Genomic DNA, 6,000 nt, shown 5'->3' on the forward strand with positions numbered 1-6,000 from the left:
CATCGTATTCAACACATTGAACTTGTTGAAAACCTTTTTCGACAATTCGAGCTTTGTAGATAGTAACACTACCATCGGCGTTGTCTTCCTCTTGAAGATCCATTTATTCTCTATGGCTCGCCGGTCATCGGGCAAGTCCACCAAATTCCACGCTTTGTTCTTATACATGGATCCCATCTCAGATTTCATGGCCTCAAGCCATTTCGCGGAATCTGGGCTCATCATCGCTTCACCATAGTTCGTAGGTTTGTCATGGTCAAGTAACATGACCTCTAGAATAGGATCACTGTACCACTCTGGTGCATAACGTACTCTGTTTGACCTACGAGGTTCGGTAGTAACTTGATCTGAAGTTTCATGATCATCATCATTAACTTCCTCACTAATTGGTATAGGCATCACTGGAACTGATTTCTGTGATGAACCATTTTCCAATTCAGGAGAAGCTACAACTAACTCATCAAGTTCTACTTTCCTCCCACTCACTTCTTTCGATAGAAACTCCTTCTCTAGAAAGGATCCACTCTTAGCAAGAAAGATCTTGCCTTCGGATCTGTGATAGAAGGTGTACCCAACATTTTCTTTTGGGTATCCTATGAAAAGACATTTCTCCAATTTGGGTTCGAGATTATCCGATTGAAGCTTTTTCACATAAGCATCACAAACTTTAAGAAGCGACAGCTTAGGTTTATTGCTAAACCACAGTTCGTACTGTGTCATCTCAAGGGATTTTTAGACGGTGCCCTATTTAACGTGAATGCAGCTGTCTCTAATGCATAACTCCAAAATGATAGTGGTAAATCGGTAAGAGACATCATAGATCGCACCATATCTAATAAAGTATGGTTACAATGTTCGGACACACCATTACGATGTGGTGTTCCAGGTGGCGTGAGTTGTGAAACTATTCCACATTGTTTGAAATTAAGACCAAACTCGTAATTCAAATATTCGCCTCCATGATCAAATCGTAGAAACTTTATTTTCTTGGTACGATGATTTTCCACTTCACTTTGAAATTCCTTGAACTTTTGAAATGTTTCAGACTTATGTTTCATTAAGTAGATATACCCATATCTGCTCAAATCATATATGAAGTTCAGAAAATAACAATACCTGCCGCGAGCCTCAACACTCATCGGACTGCATACATCAATATGTATTATTTCCAATAAGTCAGTTGCTCGCTCCATTGTTCTAGAGAATGGAGTCTTAGTCATCTTGCCCACGAGGCATGGTTCGCAAGCATCAAGTGATTCCAAAAGCCCATCAGCATGGAGTTTCTTCATGCGATTTACACCAATATGACCTAAACGGCAGTGCCACAAATAAGCTGCACTATCATTATTAACCTTGCATCTTTTGGCCTCAATATTATGAATATGTGTATTACTACAATCGAGATTCAGTAAACCAATCACCTTGGCTGTATGACCACAGAAGGTTTTATTCATGTAAACAGAATAACTATTATTCTTTGACTTAGATGAATAACCATATTGCAATAAACATGATCCAACCATATTCATGCTCAACGCAAACACCAAATAACTTTTATTTAGTGTCGGTGTCAAAACCGGCGGTTCTCGGGTAGGGGGTCCCGAACTGTGCATCTAAGGCGGGTGGTAATAGGAGGCAGGGGACGCGATGTTTTACCCAGGTTAGGGCCCTCCCGATGGAGGTAATACCCTACGTCCTTCTTGATTGTTCTTGACGGTATGAGTATTACAAGAGTAGATCTACCACGAGACCAGAGAGGCTAAACCCAAGAAGCTAGCATATGGTATGATTGTCTGTTGTCCTACGGACTAAACCCCTCCGGTTTATATAGACACCGGAGGAGGCTAGGGTTACACAAGGTCGGTTACAAAGGAGGAGATATCCATATCCGTATTGCCTAGATTGCCTTCCACGCCAAGTAGAGTCCCATCCGGACACGGGATGAAGTCTTCAATCTTGTATCTTCATAGTCCAACAGTCCAGCCAAAGGATATAGTTCGACTGTCCGGAGACCCCCTAATCCAGGACTCCCTCAGTAGCCCCTTAACCAGGCTTCAATGACGGTGAGTCCAGTGCACAGTGTTGTCTTCGGCATTGCAAGGCCGGTTCCTCCTCCGAATACACCACGGAAGAGTTTGAATACAAGGATAGTGTCCGACCCTCCAAAATAAGTTCCACATACCACCGTAGAGAGAATAATATTTCCACAAATCTAATCTGCTAACGCGTTTTGGCAGCATGACATCACGCCACAGCCCGGTAATTATTAGAACCGTTTTTCTTTAACCAGCCCTGCGCATAACGCGAGATTCTCATCAATACAAACGTGGGTAACCCAACCGTGCCTGTTGGTAGGACTCCTAGATCTTAGGTAAGTCTTGAACGGCCATGAGGAGGACGCCTGATATTTATACCCTTTATAAACGGACAAGGCTTTTTCTGTTTCCCTCCTGTGCTCAATCGAATCCTTCCCTCGCCTCGAGTTCTAACACCCAAAGCTCAGGTCAGGTGCTTCGGACCTTCAATCATGTCTGAATCCAGCCTTCAAGGTTGGTGGGTGCCTTCTTCCGTCACGGAGGAGGACATCAAGAAGTTGAGGGAGGCCAGATATTGTTGGGGAACGTAGTAATTTCAAAAAAATTCCTACGCACACGCAAGATCATGGTGATGCATAGAAACGAGAGAGGAGAGTGTTATCTACGTACCCTCGTAGACCGAAAGCGGAAACTTTAGCACAACGCGGTTGATGTAGTCGTACGTCTTCATGGCCTGACCGATCAAGCACCGAAACTATGGCACCTCCGAGTTCTAGCACACGTTCAGCTCGATGATGATCCCCAGACTCCGGTCCAGCAGAATGTCGGGGAAGAGTTCTGTCAGCACGATGGCGTGGTGACGATCTTAACGTTATACCATCGCAGGGCTTCGCCTAAGCACCGCTGCAATATTATCGAGGATTATGGTGGAGGGGGGCACCGCACACGGCTAAGAGATCAATGATCAATTGTTGTGTCTCTGTGTGCCCCCTGCCCCTGTATATAAAGGAGCAAGGGGGGAGGAGGTGCGGCCAGGCAAGGGGCGCGCCAGGAGGAGTCCTAGTCCCACCGAGAGTAGGACTCCCCCCCTTTTCCATGTTGGACTAGGACTTGGGGGGGGGGGGAAGGAGAGAAAGAGGAAAAGGAAAGGGGGGGCGCCGCCCCCCTCCTTGTCCAATTCAGACTTGGGGGGGGGCGTGGCTGCCCCTTGGCCTCCTCTCTAATTCCTCCACTAGGCCGATTAAGGCCCATTAGGTTACCGGGGGGTTCCGGTAACCTCCGGGTACTCCGGTAAAATGCCGATTTCACCCGGAACACTTCTGATGTCCAAACATAGGTTTCCAATATATCAATCTTTATGTCTCGACCATTTCGAGACTCCTCGTCATGTCCGTGATCACATCTGGGACTCCGAACAACCTTCGGTACATCAAAACATATAAACTCATAATGAAACTGTCATCGTAACGTTAAGCGTGCCAACCCTACGGGTTCGAGAACAATGTAGACATGACCGAGCCACGTTTCTGGTCAATAACCAATAGCGGAACCTGGATGCTCGTATTGGCTCCTACATATTCTACGAAGATCTTTATCAGTCAGACCGCATAACAATATACGTTGTTCCCTTTGTCATCGGTATGTTACTTGCCCGAGGTTCGATCGTCGGTATCTCAATACCTAGATTATTCTCGTTGCCGGTAAGTCTCTTTACTCGTTACGTAATACATCATCCCACAACTAACTTATTAGTTGCAATGCTTGCAAGGCTTGAGTGATGTGCATTACCGAGAGGGCCCAGAGATACCTCTCCGACAATCGGAGTGACAAATCCCAATCTCGAAATACGCCAACCTAACAAATACCTTCGGAGACACCTGTAGAGCACCTTTATAATCACCCAGTTACGTTGTGACGTTTGGTAGCACACAAAGTGTTCCTCCGGTAAACGGGAGTTGCATAATCTCATAGTCATAGGAACATATATAAGTTATGAAGAAAGCAATAGCAACAAACTAAACGATCAAGTGCTAAGCTAATGGAATGGGTCAAGTCAATCACATCATTCTCCTAATGATGTGATCCTGTTTACCAAATAACAACTCATGTGTATGGTTAGGAAACATAACCATATTTGATCAACGAGCTAGTCAAGTACAGGCATACTAGTGACACTTCGTTTGTCTATGTATTCACACATGTATTATGTTTCCAGTTAATACAATTCTAGCATGAATAATAAACATTTATCATGATACAAGGAAATAAATAATAACTTTATTATTGCCTCTAGGTCATATTTCCTTCAGTCTCCCACTTGCACTAGAGTCAATAATCTAGATTACACAGTAATGATTCTAACACCCATGGAGCCTTGGTGCTGATCATGTTTTGCTCATGGAAGAGGCTTAGTGAGCGGGTCTGCAACATTCAGATCCGTATGTATCTTGAAAATTTCTATGTCTCCCACTTGGAATAAATCCCGAATGGATTGAAGCGTCTCTTGATGTGCTTGGTTCTCTTGTGAAATCTAGATTCCTTTGCCAAGGCAATTGCACCAGTATTGTCACAAAAGATTTTCATTGGACCCGATGCACTAGGTATGACACCTAGATCGGATATGAACTCCTTCATCCAGGCTCCTTCATTTGCTGCTTCCGAAGCAGCTATGTACTCTGCTTCACATGTAGATCCCACCATGACGCTTTATATAGAACTGCACCAACTGACATCTCCACCATTTAATGTAAACACGTATCCGGTTTGCGATTTAGAATCGTCCGGATCAGTGTCAAAGCTTGCATCAACGTAACCATTTACGATGAACTCTTTGTCACCTCTATATACGAGAAACATATCCTTAGTTCTTTTCAGGTACTTCAGGATGTTCTTGACCGCTGTCCATTGATCAACTCCTGGATTACTTTGGTACCTCCCTGCTAGACTTATAGCAAGGCACACATCAGGTCTGGTACATAGTATTTCATACATGATAGAGCCTATGGCTGAAGCATAGGGAACATCTTTCATTTTCTCTCTATCTTCTGAAGTGGTCGGACATTGAGTCTTACTCAACTTCACACCTTGTGACACAGGCAAGAACCCTTTCTTTGCTTGATACATTTTAAACTTCTTCAAAACTATGTCAAGGTATGTGCCTTGTGAAAGTCCAATTAAGCGTCTTGATCTATCTCTATAGATCTTAATGCCCAATATGTAAGCAGCTTCAACGAGGTCTTTCATTGAAAAACTCTTATTCAAGTATCCCTTTATGCTATCTAGAAATTCTATATTATTTCCAATCAATAATATGTCATCCACATATAATATCAGAAATGGTACAGAGCTCCCACTCACTTTCTTGTAAATACAGGCTTCTCCAAAAGTCTCTATAAAACCAAATGCTTTGAACTCACTATCAAAGCGTTTATTCCAACTCCGAGAGGCTTGCACCAGTCCATAAATGGATCGCTGGAGCTTGCACACTTTGTTAGCTCCCTTCGGATCGACAAAACCTTCTGGTTGCATCATATACAACTCTTCTTCCAGAAATCCATTCAAGATTGCAGTTTTGACATCCATTTGCCAAATTTCATAATCATAAAATGCGGCAATTGCTAACATGATTCGGACAGACTTAAGCATCGCTACGGGTGAGAAGGTCTCATCGTAGTCAATCCCTTGAACTTGTCGAAAACCTTTCGCAACAAGTCGAGCTTTGTAGACAGTAACATTACCGTCGGCGTCAGTCTTCTTCTTGAAGATCCATTTATTCTAAATTGCTTGCCGATCAACGGGCAAGTCAACCAAAGTCCACACTTTGTTCTCATACATGGATCCCATCTCAGATTTCATGGCTTCTAGCCATTTTGCGGAATCTGGGCTCACCATCGCTTCTTCATAGTTTGTAGGTTCATCATGATCTAGTAGCATGACTTCCGGAATAGGATTACCATACCACTCT

The sequence above is a fragment of the Triticum urartu genome, chromosome 7 (genome assembly GCF_003073215.2).
Source record: "Triticum urartu cultivar G1812 chromosome 7, Tu2.1, whole genome shotgun sequence".
Classification (NCBI taxonomy): Eukaryota; Viridiplantae; Streptophyta; class Magnoliopsida; order Poales; family Poaceae; genus Triticum; species Triticum urartu.